Source organism: Columba livia, chromosome 1 (assembly GCF_036013475.1).
Source record: "Columba livia isolate bColLiv1 breed racing homer chromosome 1, bColLiv1.pat.W.v2, whole genome shotgun sequence".
NCBI lineage: Eukaryota > Metazoa > Chordata > Aves > Columbiformes > Columbidae > Columba > Columba livia.
The window spans coordinates 152,345,915-152,368,273 of NC_088602.1; the positions used below are offsets into that span (position 1 = coordinate 152,345,915).

Consider the following 22,359-nt stretch of genomic DNA (forward strand, 5'->3'; position numbering starts at 1 on the left):
GCGACCGCACCGGCACCGGCCGCGCGGAGGGCAGCGCCCGGCTCCGCGCCAGCCCCGCTCCCCGCCGACGCAGGTGGCGGGCACCCCGGGAGCCCTCAGAGGCTGCCGCCGGTCCCGGCTCTCGCCTCCCGGCGCCGCTGCGGCAGGCGCGGGGCTCGGGCGGCGGGCGCAGCGCCCTGCAGCCCGGCCGGCAGCCCCTTCCCGGCCAGCGCCCGGGGCAGCCGCGGGAAGGTCGCCTCGCTCCCCGCAGGAAACTTCCCGCGGGAGGGAGCAAAGTTGTTTCTTTTTACAGTTGTTATTATTTTCTGCATTGTATCTTGCGTTTGGTGGGACGGGGTTGGCACCAACTGGCGAACCAGTCGCGACGGAGAGCGGCTCCGGGAGCTGCCCATCCCCGGCGGGTCATTCCCCGCCTAGAGATGGGACTCCCGGCCCGGTTCCCTGCACCCGCCGCCGGGATTGCGAGTCCCTCGGCTTCGCTTCTTTTTGTTTTTGGGGATGTCAGGGACAACGCGACCGGGCAGGGCCACCCGCTGCTGCCGACGGGCAACTTTGCTCCGGCTCGCCGAAGTTGGCCGTAGCGGCCGAGGCGGCTGCCCGGGCCGGGCCGTCCCTGCCCGCGGCAAGGGGGAGCCTGACGCCCGCGATGGGGGCGCTTGTGGCCGGCCCTGCCTTAGTCCTGGGCGTTCGGGTGGGTGAGCAGCTCCTGGCGGTGCTCCTGGCTGGGCACGGGTGTCCGTACAGCCCCACGCTGCGGGGTCGCATACAGGAGTGTAATCATCACCTCGGTTTCAAACTCCCAGCTACCTAATGGAACTTTAATTTTCCAGTTTACTAGTGCGGTGGACACCAGAGGTAGAGCTGTATTGGGGGTGGAGGGTGCTGACTCCCATGGAATTCACTCAGAGGTCGGCTGCTGATTCACACAAAGGTGGGATCGGGCCATGGAAACTTCATGGGATCTCTGACTGCACACACAGATCCGTCATGGATTGCAGTGAGACAGCTTTGTGCAGCTTGGCTGTGACATTTATCCAGCATGGCAAAAAAAAAAAAAAATTGTCCCTCTCTCTGTTTTTCCCCTTCCTGCCTGAGAAGTTAAGTGGAAATTGCACTTGCAGTGTGTTTTTGGAGGGATCTGACAGCTGAGCAGAGGACCGAGGCTTGTAAGAGGGAGCGATACCTCTTAGCAGACCAACAGCTGTAGCTGACAGAGTGGCCACGCTGCTCAGCAGGCGAGTCTCCTCAGCCGTACCTGTAAATCTCTCCTGCCAGCTCTGGAGTGTCTTGGCTACAGGCATGGCTGTAGCAAGAGGGGAAGTAGCTGTTCGGTAAAAAGCAAAAGGATGTGTTCAGTTTGACTCTTTCCTTCCCTGTTTGTAGCCACCAAATCATATCTGGTTAAAAATGGTATTCCGTTAAAGTTTTTGGAGCCAAATGGTAGAGGCTTAGTGTGCTGATAGGATTAGGAATTGGTAGATCTGCTGTTCTGTGGTGAAGCCAAGTCTTGTTTGGCATTTTTCTGTCAGCTGTCCACTCCTCCAAAGTTGGTACCGCTTGCTTGATGAATGTGTTCTTGTACGGTGTCCATCTGTGTTAATACCTGCCAACTCCTTGGAAAAATTAGCATACTTTTTCTTTTCTGCTGTGTTTGCTCCGTGCTTACTGGTTTCACAAGGAGTGCTCAGCCCTTAGCAAATCTTGTGAAGGCTTTAATTCAGGGCTTCAGGGCACCATGCAGAATTGTTTGTTGTAACACAGCTTCAGCAATTTGATAGAAGTATGATATTTCCATTGGTTGCATGCCACAGGTAATGTAGTTTGCACACTCATTCAGAAAACTTGGTCAAGAGTTATTATTTCCCCTTGTTCCAGATGAATTATATCATTGGAACACAAACTCAGCATTCAGTAGGTGAGAGATTAAATTAAGTATTCTTCTGTGAATTTTTGAATGTAGAAAAATTGCCTTTCAAGAGTTCTCAATATGCTCTATAGCTAACTGCTGAAGATTATGGCCTTATATTTGTGCTATTGTGAAACTATAAATAGGTTGAGATTTTAATAAAATTCAAAGGATTTACCATAAACTCTGAGAATGTGATGCTGTGAAATCAGTGGGAGGATAATCCTCACCCATTTCCCATTTAACGCATGTTTAGGTTGTTAGCATCAGTGGAGTAGATCTGGATATAAATGGTATCACAACCTGTCCATCTTTATTGTATTGTACCTTTTCGATCATCACTGATTCAGCCTTTTTTGTGTGTGTGTGTGTGTGCGGGGGGGGGAGCTGTTTCTATAGTGGAAACTGCCAGAAATCTATCAAACTCTAATCTAGACCCAAATAGAGTGTGGCCATTTGGTTTGCAAGGCTTAAATAGCTGCCTTTTTCCACCCCCCGCCACCCGGGTTATGTGATTGTATGTGTTACTGTCTTGGTGGTGTAAGTGGTAGATCAGTGTAGAGTTCTTGAAGGGTCAGGAGAGAGGGAGGTAGTAGACCTGCCAATGTGATATACATCAGGTAGCAGATAATTTTGTGGTGTTGTGTCCTTATTTGAAGGTAAGTTGGTGACCTTTCTTGAGGTATGTCTCCATTCAGTGGAGCTGGACCCCGAGGCAGAGTGCATGTCAGGTGGGATGGGGCTGGAGGTATAAAGAGCGTTCCAAATCTTGGCCAATACTGCTGCTGTTGTGGAGCGTGTTTTACATTTTAGCCAGTCTGCACTAGAGTGTGTCTTTGGATGGCTCCTGCAGGAAGCTGCCTGGTGTACCCTGGCTTACCACCTGTCACTGTTGTTGGGAGCTTGCAGTCCTCTCTAAGATGGGCACGTTGCAATCAGAATTAGCTGAGAAATACCCATCTCAAACCTTTTGGGTGAAAAATAAAGATTATCAGTGAGGTTATTTGCAAGATGTATCAGCTCCATATTAATAATCTGGCAATTTCTTCACCCTCCAAGTTCTCTTGGTGAATTTTAGGAGACTTGTTTTCTGCCTACAGAGCTTTCCAAACAATTTTAGGTGTGACACAGAGAAGGTGGAAGATGCTAGAAGGGGATGAAATAATGGGTCCTGCCCTCTTTGGGGACAAGACAACTTTTCATCTGTTAGATGGGCTTCTTCCATTTCAGGAAGTCTGAATGTGGATCTCTTGCAGACAAATTTTTGCTTTTTTTTTTCCTTTGGGATAAGTAGATAGGAAAATGACATAGATAACAGAAACCTTTCTTAAAAACAAACTAACCTGTAACAACAGAAACATACCCAAAGCCTGAAGTGTGGGAGGTGAGCTTGCACTTTGTGGAAGAACTTGATGTTGTGTCCCCTTGCACAGCCTCTCAAATGCCAGCATATTGGAAGCAGATCAGGTGCTTTTTATTCCTTGTTCTTTTTGGTTCCATACCCATTCTTTGTGGGAGGCTGGTGGTGAATGTGCTGTCTGATTAATGCACCTTTGCATTGTCTGAATTTTAGCAGAGATTTGCCTATGTGCTGGAGAACCCGCCCCTCCCAAATTAGGTTCCCTGACCAGTTGTTGGTGGAGGAAGGTGAAGGGGGCTGCTCACTGCTGCTCATGAACACTGTGAAGAAAACGTTGGAGATGATCCTGGCTTCTGTGCCTTATCAGTGAGTTTGGGGAACTGTTTGTTCCTGAGGGAGAAAATGGCAGCAGAGACTTTGTTGTGTTTTCCTGTTGCCTGTCTAGCTTTTTTTGAAAAGAAAAAACAAAACCAAACCAACAACATTCTGCAGTGTTTGCTGTAGCTGGATGGAGATTTCCCCCAGCTCTTTGCTCAGAATACTTCCCCCCTTCACTCTCCTGCTGTGTGCTACCCGCATAACTGAGCGCAACCTGATCATTGCTCCATGCTCCTGCAACTTGTTTCTACGTACCATGGGTCAGCTTTGTGGTTTTAGGTGGCAGCCTGTCATAGTTTTATCTGCTGCCTTTCCCCTGAGATTGGTTTGCTCACTAGTCCTTAGCCTGCCTACGCTTTCCCAGGTGTGTCTGGTTTCTTCTGTAGACGTCCCAGCTGCAGTGAGCGGTGGGGCTGTGTGTCAGTAAGCGCAGGCAAGAGCCTGCTCTGTTAGGCTGGGGTCAGGCTGCCAATGTGCTGGCATCCTTCCAGGTGAAAAATTCCACATAAAGATAGAATAATTAATGCTGTCTTTACCTTACCTGAGACAAGTTTATGAAACTTACTTATCTACACCTGGTGATATTTGTTTTCCCCAGTGCAGACTAGGATGTTTTTGCTCCATTTTTCATGTCCTGTCTTAGACTTCTAGTGTTCTCCTGTGGGTGCTAGCGAAGGATAGATCCTCAGACTTGCCTCCTGTCTATGATCTTCTCAGTTACGCTTGCAGCACTGTATGACTGATAGCTGCTTGTCCCTTACAGAAGGCTGATGTCTACCTTTGCTCAGATGTCAGAACAACTTGAATCACATGAGATTTTTTTTCCTTATGTCTGAAGACAAGCTTACCATTGGTTTTGATAGAAGATTCTGTTTGAAAATCAATGCAGCAGTCTGCCATCTTGCAATTGATCCTTGCTTTCTCCCCTGCTTACAAAGGGGAATGAGATCTGCAAAGCAGTGGGTGTGTGGCATTCCTTTGACGGACTCTGTATACTGGTTTTAAATTATTCTGTTTGGGATACTGAGAAATTGAGTTCATTTGACAGCCACAAGAACCTGGCCCTCATTTGATTGCATGCAATGAAAACCACCCCCCAGTCGCAGGCAGAAACCCTGCCGTGTGCCTCCGAGGGGTCCGTGCTGAGTCCTTTTGTTGGTGTCTCTGTAAGCTTTTCATCAGTTTCTATGGGACTACACCATCAGTGTGAGCAAACTTACTCTGGTCCCGCTTCTCAAAGGTACTGCTAGTCTGGAACTACTTGAAGTTGAGAGTTAAACTGCTCTTTGAATCTTCTGAAAGTCTTCATGATTAGTGAATATTAAACTTATTAGTAGGGCTTCTTTTTCTGTTTCAGTACATATGAGCGTAGCTACTGTTTGCTGACCTTAAGAAATAAAAACCTTTGTTTCTGAATGGATTCAAGGTAAAGTTACCTGGCACTGTCAACAGTTATCAGAATGCTTATTGCTCCACAGTTACCATTTCTACAATGTAGACTTTTATAAGCTTTTTGTTGTTGTTGTTACTGTGTATCAATATTGGGAAACTTTGTGCTGAGTTCCATAGCATTAACACTCTGTATTCACAGATGTAGAACTGTCATTACTTGGCTGAAGTCTTAACTTTTTCAGAGATAAAGTCAATGTGAATGGAAACTTTCTTTTTCCTTTAGAAATAAACATATAGAACATAAATGCCCAGTGCTTTTTTTTTTAATGAATGAATGTATACACTTGATTGAGTGCAACTAGTGTGTCAATTTTATCTCTGTATAGGGTGAGCATATTTCTGAATTCTTAAATTGTTTCCATTACTTTTTAGAAGTGACGGGTAGTTTATCTTGTACTGCACCATGTAACCAACTCTAAAAGTACTTCAGAGAATTGAAAGGAATTAGATCCATGTTACTTTTCCTGAAGCCAGAACTACTATATTTTGTTTGATTCTCATTGCCAGACATACTGTATCAAATCCTGCCTGACAAAGCTGCTGCACTTGTCCTTGTGTGAATGTCACTCCAGCACAGTTTTTCCCTCTCAAGCCTTTTGGGCTGATGCATATGTATTATGTGTCAAATCTAAGGTGATCCCGAGGGAGTTAAGGACAGGGTTGGGGGATGCAAGGGTTTGAATCTGATGTTTTTTATTGCAGATTATTCGGGGTGTTCAAGGCAAATATTTGAGTTCTGTGTGTGACTTGTTGAAGCGTCAATGTTTATAAAAAGAAGTGTGGATGTGTGAGTGAAGAGCCCACTTCTAATCAAAGAAAAGAGCAGTTTTGACCTTCACATTATGGAAATAAAATTAAGTTCAGGGATTTTGGATTTGTGTAGACCTGGCATGTCTGGGATAAAGACAAAGAGATGTCTGTGGTGGGTCATTTAGATTGAGCAGCCACCTACTATAGTACAAGGATAATGTTTCAAAGCACGTTTGTGTTTTGTTAGATGTTCCTGCTCCCAGTGGAGCCCATTCATGTAAGATCTTTGTGGATGAGGTAGGTATTTGTCCTTACAGTTGCAATTGAAACTGTAGAATTTGGTTAATTCCTCCTTACTGGTGTTTCAGTATCCAAGGTATAGAGAGCATCCTTTTGTGGGCAGAATGCTTGCATGTGACGAAGTGGTGTTTCTGGCACACGCTTCATGCTCTAACTAGAAGATGAGACCAGCAGAGATGACAACGAACCAACAAGAGAATTCAGTTCCTAATTATCTCTGGCTCATGTCACCAGACAGAGGGATTTTCTTGGATTCCAATTTTGTGAATGTAATCAGTGGGAGGATACAGAGTGTTCCCCTTTCATGTAATTGTCTGGCATCTGAAACTAAGGTTTCATGAATAAATCAAAATTCTACTGCACATACACTTGGACTCTGTGTCACTTCTCTTGCATAATGTCATTATCCCCCATTTTTCATTTAATGCCAGATCAATAAATGTGGTTTGTTGGCTTGCCCTCTCCACGTACTCCTTAGTAAGGAGTTAGTTGTTGGTGAAATTGTCTGGAATAGGTCCATTCCATCCTGTCAAACTGAAGTAGTAGATTTTCAAGTTAATGGCCCCTGTTAGATTTCAGCTCCATCTCCACTGTCCTCTTGGGTTGTCACAGCAGCTGTAGCATCACTAGGAAGTACCTAATGAAAGGCAGCACAGATAGTGTGCATTTATGTATAAGGAATAAGTGCAGAGAGTGTGGTGACCATCCCCTGGCAGTGTGCGTGCTCTGCTCTGTCCCTTCTCTGCCCAGTTTGGTGCCTGGGGGCTGGTGGGGAGCCCCTCACAGGGGACATGGGACCTGCAGGTCCATCTGTGGGAGTTGGCTTGTTTTGCCTGTTCCCCTCTGTGACCTTAAAGAGAGTTAAAAAGCTCTGTGCTGGCAAGTCTTGGAGAGCCAGGGTGGATGACAGGACTATTGTTTCTGTGACACACTAACAGGACTTGGACTAAACAGCATAAATGGGTGCAGCACAAGCATTTGTTAATTTGCAGCAGGCAAACTTTGTGTCCATGCATGTCAGGGAGGCTTCCCTGTATTAAAGAAATTTCCCTCTCTTGTGTGTTTCAGGTTTAGATATCCAGTTTGCTTTTATTTTAAACCAATAAGGTCTTTTTGGTTGCTTTTTACACCTTGGCCAATGTTGGCAGTGAAAGTAAATGACAGCTTTGCTTTTGGCCTTATTAATTTTTACACATTAGTGAGGTCATAAATGAGGCATTAACATTTAGCTTGTAAGCATCAGAAGGGGATGTTATTTCAAAGAAATAAAATTATATGTCTGCCCCTGGAAACTTTGAAGTAAAATGTCATTAGAGCATACTGACTGATGTTGAGGCTAGATCTGGTAACTTAATATTTCCGTTCTTTTCCTCCTGACAAATTTGAATGTCTGAATTAAAAAAGCTGAGTATGAGCTCTTACAACATGCTGACTTAAAAAAAGGCTGCGCACACACATCCTCCCATCTCCTCGCTCCCTACAAAATCTGTAGTTGACAGCCCAGATAATCCAAATGCATTGATTTCCGAAGGGCAAACCCTTTTCTCCTAACGAGGCTGCTGTGAGGAATATGAAGTTTTTTGTTATTAAAAGAAATCCCAGAAGTGCAAAGGGCTCCTTGTAGGTGCCTGCCTGTGTTATTTTACTAATTTAAACATATAGTCAGTGTGGTTTCTCAGTTCTGTTGTGGTTTTTTTTTTTTTAAACTTACGTGTGTTTGGGAACATCCAGCCTGAGAGAAGTAATGATTTTATGAATTCTTTCTAGGCTGAAGAAGAGCAGGAATTTTTATGAGGGTATGTCAGTAAGAGTGCCTCTTCGAGGTAGCCTTCATCTTGTTTGTGCCAGGCTGTAGACACTGAAGGATCACTTTGCATCTGTTTCTATCAATCACTGCTGCAATGGCTTCACACTCCTATGAAAAAACTTAAAAGAAGGTGCTGGGGGAAATGGAAAATACAGGCAATGCAATTGAGCAGAATTTCTCACGGTACTGTGATTCCAGGGGTTTGGAAGGTGGTAGCTCTATCCAACAAGTGATATGAAGGTAGGTGGACCATGCCATGGGAAAACAGGTGTGAAATGCTCATGTCCTATAAGTGTTGTCTGCTTCTCGTTTTGTGATAAGTAGCCTTGATTTCAAGGATGTGGTCATCTGTGTGTGGTTTTGCAGGGTCTGCCCGCCCTTTTTGCTCCTCTAGTAGGTGAAAGAAGGGCATCTGATCCTTCTCAGCTGTGCTTGATCTGCAAAATAGCTGCTGCTGCTGCTTTGGACCTTGTCTCAGGCTAAAAGATGCCATCCTTAGTAACAGGACAAGATCACATCTTTCTGTGTCACTTGGCTGAGTGGTGGGAGATTATGGGTTTTAACTGCAGAGTCCACACATAATAATCCACAAGGAATAAAAGGCTTTGCTGGGTTTCAATCCACTCCTCAAACACATTGTGCTCTGGAAAAAAACAGAGAACTGTGGGGTTTTTTTCCTAGTTCGTTTTATTTTAAAAGCCACCACTTTCTGTTCATTTTTAAGATATTGTGACAATTCAAGGTGAGTTTTGTAAATGGTGAAAAGGTGGGTTTCAGGACCCTCAGAGAGGGATGCCTTCTGAATTAATGTAACAAATTATGTCTATAGCCATTCTCATCCTTTTTTTGGCTGATAAATGATTATATAAAGGTGTTAAGAAGTTTAAAATGGATAACTTGTAGGGATTTTTGGATTAGGGAAGGTAGACATCTAATTAATAAGTTGATTATAATTGGATCCCACTGATGATTGCTACCGTAATACCTTGTCTTAAAACAAAGAGCTTTAGGTAGTACAAATCCTTTTAAAGACTATTTGCATTGTTGTGCTTTAAAGTTGATTGATACGCAGGCAAAACAAAAATGTCTGTATTAGCTGAAGTGACCCGCACTGGTGGGTACCAGAAATATGACCTTCTAGTAATCTGTATTTTTACAGCCCGTGTTGGAAGTGAGAGGAGAGAATTTATAGTAACTAAGGGGGAGGGAATTAACACTTTTTAAACACTTCATGATTAAGAAAATGTGTCAGTTGGGGTCATAAATATAAAGCCAGTCTTGATTATGTATTTTGGTCATGATTAACTTCTAAAGTATATTTGAGTTTCCAGATGGGGACGAGCACTTTATCTTTAGATTTAAGTGTGTGTATTTGTGTCCATAATTATGAAGTCGACATAACTGCTAATAAAGTGGGACAAATACAGCAGGGAATCAGGGTGGCTATTGACACACATGTTCTGCCTGCCAAGCACTGCTGTGTCCCACTGTCTTGGTTGAGGAATTGTAGGATTAGTCAGCTGGATGTTGTGCAAAGCTCCTGACACTGTTGCACTAGTGATCCTGTGGACCATGCTGATTGGTCTCTGCCTCTCCACCTTCCTTCTTTTCTTGAACCAGACTTGGTGGTCCTTTGTGGCAAATTTAGGGAAGCTCAAATAGGGTGAACACAGCTGCCTCCTAGGCTTCTGGTTTGGAGTTTTGTTTTGGGCAAGCCACAAGATTTTATGACGTTTTCTCAAAGCAGTACAATGACCAGTGGTTTGAATTGGCTGGTGCATTGACTGTATGAGGTCTGCATGATTGACTGGAGGAGTCAATGGTCTCTTTTCAGCTGATTTTAGTGAGCACTGGGTCAGGTCTACTGTGCCAGAGCAGAGGCTTTTTGAATTGCATAAAGGGCACACATCCCCTGTGGTGGCAGAGATATAGGATTGCAGGCTTGGGGGGAGCTCTGAACTGTTTCTCCCCTGTAAATCTGGGTCAGCTCCATTGACTTGGTTATATCAATTCTGGATCAAAGCTACTGTAACGAAAAGCAGAATTTGTCCCTCTGTGTTTTCCTACAGAGCAAAATACAATAGAATAACAGCTTTGCTTTTCTACTTTCTTTTTTGCCCTTCACAGAGTAGTTCTGCATTCAAGTGAATGGTAGCTTTTTTCCCACAGAGATATATGTTTGAAGAATTGAAGGAGGTGCTGTCTATTTTCATTAGTTTCAGTGGAAATGACATTGACAGATAAGCTATATGTAACCATTAGCATGCAGGCCATCAATACGATCGAAGTCTTCTGGTCCTGCTGTGGAGCTTCTCCATCCCACGCAGAAGAAGCTATTAATGTTTCTGGTGCGACAGCAAAAGCATAATTGCATTAAAGAAAAAACTGGGAAAAAAGTTAGGGCTTCTGGAGCTGTTAACTATTTTGAGACTAACTCTTTTGAGATACTTAATGAGCTGAAATGGATAGTATAAGACAGACATGATTTAATTAAAATTGTCCTCAAATTTGGCTGTCTTGATTCATCTTTTTTTTTTTTTTCTTCCCCAGAACACATCAATGTGTTTCTGGTGAGTCCTTCTCCATTGTGTTGCCTGTTTCCTGAATGCTTTTCTTAAAATCTTCCAGAGTAGAGAAAGGAGAATTTTTACAGAGAGTGCCAGGACAGTTTGCAAGACAAAAATATACATCGGGCTGTTGTGTCTGAATGGTGAGTAATGCACAAAGCCTATACATCAGTATAATGTTAGTGACTTACAGCCTCATCCATCTCAAGAATGCTGTAACTAGCATCGTAACATGTTACTGTGAGAACTCTTTGTGCAACTAGAAATGTGTCCCATTCCTTCCATGTGGCTGGACAGCAAGGGAAACAGGCTGTAATTCTTTCATGTCCAAACTAGCTTGGGTTGTTTCCTGTTGCCAGTCTTTACACAGAATTTTTTCCCCTTTCTTTTAGTTTTCTTTTTATTTTTTAGACCTCTTACTTGTTTCTACATTCTTTGGGATGTGATGTGACCAAGAGAGATTTATTTCATGCTCCCTTTCCAGCTGTGAAGGGATCTCTTGTCATCAGATCGTACCTCAACTGCTCTTACCTTGCCAGAATGGTTATGCCTAGTATACTTCTCCAGCATTGTGGGAGCTCAGAAACACTGCTGAATGTCAAGTGATGTGTGTTGTATATTAGTTAATGGCAAGTCTGTGCTTTCCTGCTGTCTACTGCAGTTGAAAGCTTTCACTAGCAGCAAGTTAGGAGGAGGAATATTTCTGGAAATATTTTGAGAGTTTGGGTCTCAGTCTGTTTCTGTGGTTGTAATATTGTGCTTTCATCAGAAGGCTTAAAAATGTTCATAGAATTATAGAATGGTTTGTTTGGAAGGGACCTTAAAGATCATTTAGTTCCAACCTCACCTGCCATGGGCAGGGATATCTTCCACTAGACCAGGTTGCTTAAAGCCCCATCCAACCTGGCCTTGTTCCACAAAGTGGGTCCATACATTTTCACTCTACAGCTAGGGCAACTGAGGCATAGACAGGAAGGGTACGTTTGCAGGGATTTGGTAAACGGTTTCCCACCATGTCAGTGACACATTCAGGAATGAAACTTGAGAGTAAGATGGTTTTGTGGAGCTTGACACTTGCATGATCTAAGGGCTGCAATCCATTTTAGGATTGAAATAGCTCATAGTGTGAACTAGATGTCAGGTACAACGAAAGTCCCTGCACTGAGATGAAGGGATACCACTGCAGGCCCATCCAGATATGCTCTAGGCTTGTGAGGATGCTGGTTGTAGGCAGTCTTGTGTGTCCTTTGTGGTGCTCCTGCCAGGAAGATCCTGCTGTTGCAGATACACGAGGCTTTGAGAGCTCCTTTTGAGCTCTCTTGTACAAGGTGTTGCGTCCATGGGACCATGAATTGTGTCCCAGGTCATCTGAGTCCTGATGCTAAGCTACAGATTTCCTCTGCTTGGCTGTACTACAGAGCAAAGGCATAAACAGTTATTGCTTTTAACTTTTCACTGTGTTTTGCCTTTATGTTTAGGTTTTTAAAGTGTAAATCTTCCCTGTGTATGCCCTGACAAATGCTGAATGGCCTTTCTTTTCTGGATCAGCAGTTGGAGGCATACTTGGAGGAAAAACATCAAAGGCCCTCACTAGCTCTTGAGAAGTAATACTAGTTAGTGGCTTCTAATACTTAAGCATTGTGCACCCAGCTTGAAGTCAGGTTGCATAAATAGAGCTTGGAAGTAATTGGCAAAATATGTGCCTTTTCAAGTGGAGTACAGCAAAGCTTGCTGCATAGGAGACATCTGATGTCTTTGGTGCTTCCATTGCTTGAGAGATGTAGTCATGACTAAGAGCATAGTGTTGCCTAATGGGAGAGGGACACTGCAGCTCAGTAGACTAGGGTTCTGCTACCAGTTCTTTCTTTCCTGCCTCATGCAGAGAGCATTTCAGCTCCTTTATTCCTCATCTATCCTCTCCCTTGCACTACCTAAGCAACAGGCAGCCTTTTCTTCACCTGGATGGATTACCTTCTATGTAGTGTTCAACACAGAAGGGTGGTTGTCTAGGTGAAAGTGTCATAGCAATGCCATGATACATGTCTATTGAGATATCATCTTATGGTTTGGATGTAGACAAACTGAGGTGGAGGACAAGCCTGTGCTTAGAAATCTGGGTGTTTTGTGGTTTTCGGTTTGTGTTTTTTTTTTTTTTTTTTTGGAATAGCAAGCCTGTGTTATTCAAGATAGCATTGTGCTTGGACAGCTTTTGCCAGTAAAAGACTTACTGTAGTGATGATCAATATAGGTGACAAAAAGGCCTGCCTCTCCCCTTTTTGTTTTATTTTGCCTTTGTGCCCAGGTCTACTAGAGGCAAAGCTCTTAAGTGTTGATCAAGGCTGATGTGCATGATCAATCCTGGGTTTTTGCTGACATGCTCATGATTAACATATCTGTCAATTAAAATATTGCCTCTCTGTAAAATAAGATATCATCCCTGCGCTTTAATAATTCTTATTTTATTACAGTTTTAAGGTCTAAGTTCCTATGTGTTGTGGTTTAACCTGGCAGGCAGCTAAACACCACACAAAGCCATTTGCTCACCACCCCTAGTTCAGTGGGATGGGGGAAGAGAATCAGAAAAGAAAAGAAACCCCACATTAACCTTGTGGGTTAAGATAAACAGTTTGATAGCACAGAAAGGGAAAATAATAACAACGATAGCAATAATAATAATAGAAAAATATATAAAACAAGTGATGCAGATTGCAATTGCTCACCACCTGTCAAACAATACCCAGCCAGTTCCTGAGCAGCAGTTCCCCCAGCCAGCTTCCCCCAGAATATATATTGAGCATGATGTGATATGGTATTGAATATCCCTTTGGCCAGTTTGAGTCAGCTGTCCAGCTGAGCCCCCTCCCAGCTTCTTGGACACGTGGCATGGTGTGAGAAGCTGAAAAATCCTTGATGACTTGGCAACAAGTAAAACATTGTCAAAAACATGGTGTATTGTCAACATTCTTTTCATTCTAAAGCCAAAACACAGCACCACAACAGCTACTAGGAAGAAAATTAACTCTGTGCCAGCTGAAACCAAGACACTATATGAGGTGCTGCAGCTGTTGACTGATGCTCTCTCAGATCCTTCCTTTTTAGACCTCCATGTTCTCTGTGGTGGCTGTGGGACAATGCTGGTAGTAGTTTCTCGAAATGGACATCTCTGATACAGCATTTTATGAACGTGTTTGCTACTGCTCCAAAAGGCCTCAGATTTATATCTAGCATAATCTTCATTTCCTGTGGAGGTATGGGGCATCAGAAGTAATGCTTTCTGAAATGCTGTTCAAGGTGGGGAAACTGATTATTTATAATACTTGCTACTTGACATGTTTGAAAGGATATTTTCTACCTCAGTCTTGCAAATGTAAACAAAAAAACCTTCCCATCTGTCTTGCTGAACATGTGTGACTGTGTTTCTCACAAATGCACAGGACTAACAGCTGTGGTCTATGAACTGCAGTGAGGCCTTTCGGAGAGACAGAGCTTTTGTCAACACTGCAAGGCATCTAGGATGCATAGCTAAAAGTGTATAAGTGTCTGTGAAATTCTGCGTTTCGTTTGCTTCTTGCTCATCTGTCAGAGGTTAATTTTACATTGAATTATGAAAAATGTTTCTCTGTCACAAGTGGCTGGTACTAGGTTGCCAGCGTGCTACATCTGTGTTTGAATGTTCAGGAGAGGGGCTACTAAAGAATTTAAGTTATAGCTTAAAAATACATGTGGTGCCTATTTTTCACATTTAACTTCCTTGCTGGAAATAGCAGGGTTGTGTCATGTTTGTCATATTTTCTAAATGTAGGCAGTTTTAAGCACGATGTAGTTATGTAGCAAACTGTAAAAATGTGCACCCCTCGTGCTCAAGTGAAGGCATGTAGGAACAACAATATGACCGCATCAAATACCATGCACATGGAAATTAAAGGAGCTGATTTTTGAGCAGACAACCAGTGTTTACATGTTTAATTTATGTAGTAGCCTTTTCACTTCCCATCCGTTCCTGTGCCCTTTGGCAAGTGGGCTTGCCATTTTTTAACAAGTGAAGACATTGTCAAGTTCAGGGAATAAGGCTTGGATTTTGTTTTACTTGCTGCTTTCTTCATCTCTGTTATAAGGTGATCCTTAGGGAAAAGAGATTGACCCCAGGAAGGAGGGAAGCTTTGTCTTCCTGGGCTGCCAATAATCTATCACAACAATACAAGGTTGAGAGGTCAAAACTGTGAGTTAAGTGCTTTTGACTCAAATGCATTTCACTTTCGTATATGCAAGTGAGGCAGCTGCAAGGGGGTCATGCTGTGAATAAACATGATCCGAAACCCCCGTGTTTGTGTTTCTGTATCCATGGTTAAGGTATGGCTGGGACACCTTATTAAGGACTTTCATCCAAAACGGAGGGTGCAAAGATCAGAGTTCACATTCAAGTGGACCATAGCAATTAGCTGGCAGGAAGGAGTTGTCGGTTCCTGCCTTGGTTTTCTATCTGTTGTTCTTCTTCTGCAGCACTGGGGCACTCTGTACCTTCATGGCCCTGCTGAAGCAGAGTCCTCTGGCCTGATATGCAGTGGCAACACCAACACGTGTGATGGAGCTGCTCCGAACTTGTGTAGTTCAATCTAGAGGCAGGGGGTAGCCCTGGCACAACAGAACAGCAAGTTATTGCTGAAAACAGTTGCTGGCTACCAAAGCTAGTAATTCTGACAGAATTATTCAAACTCAGGTGTGAGCCTGTGCTTTGCCCCAGTTATCTGCTTCGTTAGGAGACTTAGGTTGCAGTAAAATGGCCAGATTGGTAAAATTAACCTCCTTCCTAGCAACCACCCACAAACATCCAGGAAGCTGTTGGAGGAGATGGGAGTTGACCCTTTGTCACCAGGACCATCTATTCTGTCCTAGCTTACATGTCATTGTTCTGTTGACACTGCCTAAGGACGTTGTAATTCAGTAGTAAACCTGGAGCTTAGTAGGTTGAACAGACCCCGGGTGGATTGCCTTGTACTCTGATGTATGATTAAACCAGAGGCAGAAGTAATTTGCAGTGTCTGGTAATTTCCACCTCTTGTATTGTTTGGGTCCAGCAGATTTTTGCTTCCTAATCAGAAAGTCAATGTGTTCCTTGCAAATTTTTAATGAGTTATTTTTAGTGCAACTTCTCTTTATCCCTTTTTCTTGTAACATGGGGGAATACAGGTGTCAGGGAGCAGTAGGAACATGGCTCACCATGAGGGGCAATGAGTTGGGAGTCAAGGGTGAGCCCAGGATGGGGAGCACCTTCAATGATGGGTACCCAGGCAGGGTTGTGACAAGTTCTGGCCATGGTCCCAAGTAGGGTAAGGTAACAATTTGGGAATATGTCCACCCGGAAGACAAGGCTTAACCATAAAAAAGATATGACATCCATCCAGGAAGGCCAGCCAGTAAATCTGGACATCAGGAGAAAAGGCTGGGCATAGGGCCACCCATGACATAACCTAGGTCAGGACTGGGTGCCCAGGCCTGAGCTTAAGTAGGCCTGTAGGTTTGTGGACTGGGTGTGTGAATGAGGGATCCTAGGGAGGTTGTTCAGGGCAACTAAGGCCTGTTGGTGCCCTCAGGGCCCAGGCAGTAAGGTTGTTAGGTCATTTTTGTGATCTCCTGACTTACCAACCTTTTCTGACAAGCATGGTCTGATGGTCTTGTGGTGTGGTGGAGCCCAGAGACAAGTGGCAGGCAGTGAGAAGAATTTTGCTGTGCCAGTTGTTCCACCACCATGTTTTGTGCAGGGGTAATGGGTTGTGCTTGATCATTCCTTTTAGACTTTTCCAGTTTTGGATAGTAAATGTGAAGATGCTTTAAGAGAAAAAAATAATCTCAAAACAATATTGAAACATGTAGTGGTTACAGCCAGGAACACCCCCTGCCTGCTGAGTAGCTACTTCTTCAGACCTGGTAAAGTTAGTTATCCTTCAGATGACCAGAACAACATGTGGTGTAATCCTGGGATTTGCAGGATTGTTACGGTACTTAAGCCTGTGGTTTGTGTTTAAATGGATGGGTATAAGAGGATAAAAGGTTGGTGGGATGCGAATGTGTATGTTGTTTGATCTTGTTCTGTTGAGGGAGAAGAGTCCCTACTGGTGGAATCTGTTTCATCAGGAATATTTTACTTTCAGCTAAATGGATACTTGTGGCCTGGCACATGTTCATAGAGGGGCAGGACTGACCTTCTGAGTGTGCAGTCCCTGGCAGTGTTAGCTGGAGAAATGCAAGTGCGTTGAATGTCATGGTTTTTGTTGCTTCCCCTTCTTCTGCCATGAACCTGCTGCCCTCTTGGTCTGTTTTGCTGGCTCTGGTGGTGCTGGCATGCAACCTACACCAGCGTGTGGCTCTGTGCTGGGCCATTCCTCACAGTTAATGTTGGTACATCTCTTGAGCTGGAACTGGTGGTGAAGCAGGCAAAACCTGATCAAAGCAGTTGCCTAATTGGATATTTAGTTCATGCTTTAAAAATGCTGGATTTTCAAATACGGCCATTAGTGAGTATTAGTACTGAGGAGAAGTGTGTCACCAAGCTTTTCTTTTGAGTCAGAATTTAAGTATAATTAAAAAGAAATTATTGAACTTAATATTATTAAAAGAAATGCTTTTATTAAATAAAGAACACCACTGGAACCTGTAAATGCATGTAGGAAGTGTGCTGACCCGTTGCCTACAGCTTTACACTAAGGCAAGAGAAGCTTTTTTGCATGTATGGTCAAAGGGAGCTGATGGTCACTCCTTACCCTTGGCTGTTCAGAAGGTTCATTTGGAGGGAGGGGATTGTAATTCCAAGGGAGTGAGCAGAAGAAATGTTTGTGTGTTCAGCTGGGAAGTGTCAATCTAACTAGCAACAGATTCCACAGTCTACAATGGAATGATAGAGAAGTAAAATCATAATTGTTATTTTACGTTTTTATCCTTTTACCATGTGTCCTAGTTAATTCGCAAATAAATGTTCTTTTGCGGTGTTGCCTGACAACTGAGTGCATTTCACTCTGCCAGCCTCCACCTTATGGCTGGGTTATCAGTGCTAACAAATACTTCAGATTAACTTGGGAGGTAACAGGCACAAGTGAGAGCAGATTATCCATGGTTGTAATAGCAAGTCTTCCTAATTCTCAATTATGTGTCGCTCAGTTCCATTATGACAGGGATTTACTTACCTTGTCTTGTGAGCAGTTTAGTATGCCACTTTCTACTGCTAAAGATTGTATTTTTATGATACATTATTGATTAATATTATTACGGTTTGTGTTTTACCATGAGTTAGACTTGTAATTTCAGTCTTGTGCTTGACTGTCTTTTCCTTTTACTGAAATATGTTATTCAGTGGCAATCTTAAGTAAGACACTTCCACCTGTGCACAGGACTGGGAAATGTAATTACTTGCATTCTACCTTGAATTGTCAGCTGTTGGACGAGCACTGGAACTGGTGCTGCACCTGCAGAAAGCACGTCCTCCCTTTCTGGGCTGTGCTCATGCACCAGCTGTAGTGAGATGAGACAACCAGCGACTCCAGAAAACTGTCCCATGTGAACAAAAATGTTAAATAAGTCAGATTTCTGTCTGAAGGCAAAATGGCCAGAAAGACTTGAAAGCCATAAGAGAGTTTCTTAGGACTTTTCTAGAAAGACTGGAAATTGAGATTTGTTTAATGTTTTTATTTTGATATTTACAGTATTGCTGTAGAACAGCAATAGCATAGGGGGTCATGCTGTGTGGCTTTACCAGTGACTATTACAACACTAGAAGCTGCAGGCTACCAGGGTTGCTAGTTCTCTTGTCTTGAAGACAGGCAAGAAGAGAAAATGGATATATTACTGATGTGAAAAACAAATGCTTCTTGTTTTATCTTCATATAGTAACAAAAAAGTTCCCCTGATTTCTGTTAAACTGAAGAGACAGATTTTATGGCATCGAAGAGCTTGGTCTGGAGTTTGGAGTGCTACTGAAGCCAAATTTTAACTGGGGTTTAAGTGGAAAATTGTGAAGTGATCTGGCTGTAAAAAGTTAGATCTCGGAAAAGAGAATTAGAATCGATGTCAATTTATACAGTGTTAATCTCTGCAGAGCAGATCTTAATGCAAGACTGACAATTTGGGTCATGTTTGAAATTGATTCAGAGGCTGGTCCTTGATGATTTTAGATCCAGTTCCAAAGCTGACTTGTGAGTTGGGATTGAGGATCAAAGCCTAAACATCGCTTCATTTCAAGCTTGAGGGTTAGACTGAAGGGTCTTGTTTTAAAATGGGCTTTTGTTGCCTACTGTGACTTCAAGTGCAAAATACGCCATCGTACTGAAAATCTCCAGTCTTTGAGCCTTAAAAGACTCATTGAAGATGAAGGTGAAACTGTTTGTGTACTTGTAAGCATTATAAGAAGACACCTCAGTAAGAATAAAACCGTGCAAGTGGCATGGAGAACTCTGGCAAAAGAGCAGCATTGCAATGGAGTGAAAAAATGAATGTTTGAAGGCGATAGCTTTGCCTGTGCTTGAAGTTGTAGCATTTGTGAGTAAGGACGTGCTGCCCTCTCCCAGGGAGAGAGGCTGGGCAGGATTTATTAGCTTCAAGAGGATCACAGCTTTGGTGGGATATAGTCATTTTTAGCTGCTACTGCATCAGTGCTTATGGCTAATATGGTGAGGAAAAGCCAATGCAAAGAAACATGCTTACAGACACGGCCGTAATGGTGAGTTATGCTTTTAAACCACCCTTACAGACCCACCTTTCAAAACCAAGTGATTGGCAGAGCTTAAAGGGGAGATGGGAGTTTTCAGTCCTTTCTTGGATGTGGGGAAAGACACTCATCAGATACCATCATATTCTTGCCTTTCCTCACCTGTATGATGTACCGCAGTGCGGGTGTACAGCATGACAGCCAGGAGGTGAGGATGAACAGAACAGGACCATCAAGAGGTCATAAGTTGCAGGCTGTAGAGAAATGCTGCAGAAAGAATTGCGGGTAAAAAAACTTAAATGTGCATGTGAAGAGGTAGTCAGTTCGTTCTCTTGAACTCCTTCTGTGTTTCTTACATTAGTTATCTGTATATCACCTATTGTGTGCTGCCTGCCTACAATTGGCTTTGTCCTGGTCCTATCTGCTCCTGTTCCATCACTCCGCTTGCTCTGACACTTGCCTGTTTTATGAGGCATTTCATCAGAAAGCTTATATTTTTAGGGGGTGCATGTGCATCCCAAATAGTTGTTAGTGAGTTTAGTGCCTTGGGCTGGTACGTCAGTGTGGTGGTGGGGTGCTGCTGGGGAGACGTGGGTGCAAACAGGGTTTGGTTGGAGCTGCTGACACCGTGCACGTTTGCAGCTGGATGGACCTTTCGGTGAGCTCTCAGTGTGGTCCTACCCTGACTCCAGCAGAGCTGATGATGAACTTCAGCAAGAAGCAGGTTTACTGTCTGCTTTTAATAAGTTTCTTCCTTCTAGTTTCCCTTTCCAGTAAGTCAGTCTTGAGTAGACTGTAACAGCCAGTTAAAGATCGGTACAGTGAAGAGGCACATCTGTTTAGAAACTGCAAAGAATGAAACATTTGGCAGTAACGGATGTGTCTCTTTTGGCAGGATCCAAAGAGCTCAGAAAGTGTTTTTTCTTCATTAGTGACTCAAATTTTATCACCGCTCCTGTGTTTTGGAAGCTCTCTCAATGAGGATGAGATGATGTAATTGCATAAATCCAAGTTTTCCTGTTTTTTATGAAGGACAGAAGCTTTGCATGTGGACTTTGTGCTGAAGCTGTGCTGGCTTTAGGTCACCTTTAATTCTCCCTTGGGCTCAGAGTGTGCTGAAAGCCAAGAGGTTCTGTGTCGGTCTGAGCTGCTTTAGTTTCTGCTGTCAAGCAGAGGCTTCCAGGGGATGCTTTGTGATGTGGACACAGATGACATGCTAAGGGTTTTCTCTTATTTAATTTTTTATTCCAAGCTCAATGTAAGCCCTCTGCACCTCCAACAGACCCCTAACAACATGTCATTTTTGGTGGTTCTAGGAAAACTCAGAGTTTTGTTTAACACTGTCCCTGTTGGCTTTGAACTAGCCCCGGAGTCTTAATTAAACATTTTTGGTCCAGAGCGAGTCAAATCCTTTGCCTTTAGTGTTTTGTTTTATTTAAGCACTATACTATTTATCTATCTAACACACTTCAGCATTCCCATTCAGCTTCCTCTGTTGGTGTTAAAAGAGCTTCCATTAAAAATTATTTTAACTGACCTTCTGTCTTTATTCAGCTTTTCATTCTTAGTGACCTGTTCCTTTCTGAATCTTTTTTTTACTGCTATCTCCTGCTGCAAACTAGACTGTTTTCAAAGCACGTGTTGATTTTCTGTTCCTTGTCCTTTTTCCTCAACCCTTATTTGTATTCCCTTCGCTCTCTCTGGCCTTGCTTTGCATAAAGTCAGCCATTGCTCAGCCACCCACCAGGTGGTTTTATCACAGGAGTAGGTGTGGGTAAAACTTCCTTGAAGAGTGAAAAGTTGCACTGTCAAAGGCAGCCTTAGAGTCCCTGTAAACTATTTTCAAATTCAGTTAGTAGTTTTATCTGAATACATAAAAATACCTGAACAGCATACATGGAGCAGGTTTTAGAAACATCTTCCTCCCTTCTCACTGGGTTGCATTTGAAAGCTTTGTGCTTTCTGACAACCCACAAAATACTTTGCTTGGTTAAGGAAATTGAAACTGTGGGTCCTGTCTGGTCTTACTCAATTGAGACAAGGAATGAGTGTTCCTCAGGTGTCTCCTAGTGAGGCAGAGGAATTAAAACTCACTCCCCGTTTTTCAGAAGGGAGACTGAGCTGTGGGGTTGCTTGCGACTGATGTCCTCTCCATCTTGCACAGCTGATCTACTTGGCCAAGAGGATCAGCCAATATGAGATTATACTCTGCTTATGTCACTTCCCACCAGCACCTTTAATAACTGTCTTCAATCAACAATTTAATAGTTTCTTGCATTCATATCTACTTTTAGTCAGCCAAATGAAAGAGGCGAGAAGACTGAAAACCCCCCTTTTTTTTTTTTTAAAATTCTGATAACATCTTTAAGGACAAATAAAAATGAAATTGTCTCGTGGTTTTGCTACAACAATCTTTTTTTTATAGCTTGGCTTTATAGGATCATTATTGGCTGGCTGACCTGCAGTATCTGGAATTGCCAGTTCTCCATGGAAAAGTTTCAGGGTGCTTGGCAGCTCAGTTCTGGGCTCTGCCTTTAACTTCCCTGTTTACTGTCATTAGTCTGGCTTGATTACACTTTTCAGACTCCATGACGGAGATATTGAGGTTGGAATGTGGCCTATCATCTGAGAAACCGGAAAAACGTCATTTGTAAAACATTTACAAAATGCTAATGAGTTCTTAGACCTCTAACCAAATGGTAGTCATAGATGTTATTTACTTAATACAAAATCTGCCCTTCCGGGGTGACAACTAGTCCTCCTCCCCAGGCCACCCCTGTTTACTCATCTGGCTAAATGAATCTTAAACATCATCCACTGAGTCATCCTGGTCCATGCTGAGCACTTCTTGATCCACCCACTTATCTGCATTCTCTGCTGCTGATGTGCTGGGTAGAGCTGTGGTTTTATAGTGGGATCTCTATGCAGTGGGTGACCTGTGAGCAGAGTGGGACCTTACTCAAACCCGATCTCTGAAGAAAGTGTGGAAACCTGAATTCAGGCTTCCTCTGTGAGTCAACCAGTCAGGTGCGAGATGCTACCTTGCATGTTTTGTTGCAGACAGAGAAGACGTTGGGTTTGAATCATTACAGCGCCTGAACCTCCTCAGCACTGTCTGACCTTAGGCTCAGGAGGCTGTAAAAG

General features: G+C 43.3%; 1 protein-coding gene across 2 annotated transcripts in view; it reads left to right on the plus strand.

Annotated features, from left to right (window-relative positions):
- The window catches only part of CHST11 (carbohydrate sulfotransferase 11), a 179,651-nt gene that overhangs the window by 350 nt on the left and 156,942 nt on the right, over positions 1 to 22,359 (plus strand). The gene's annotated exons all lie outside the window — the stretch shown is intronic.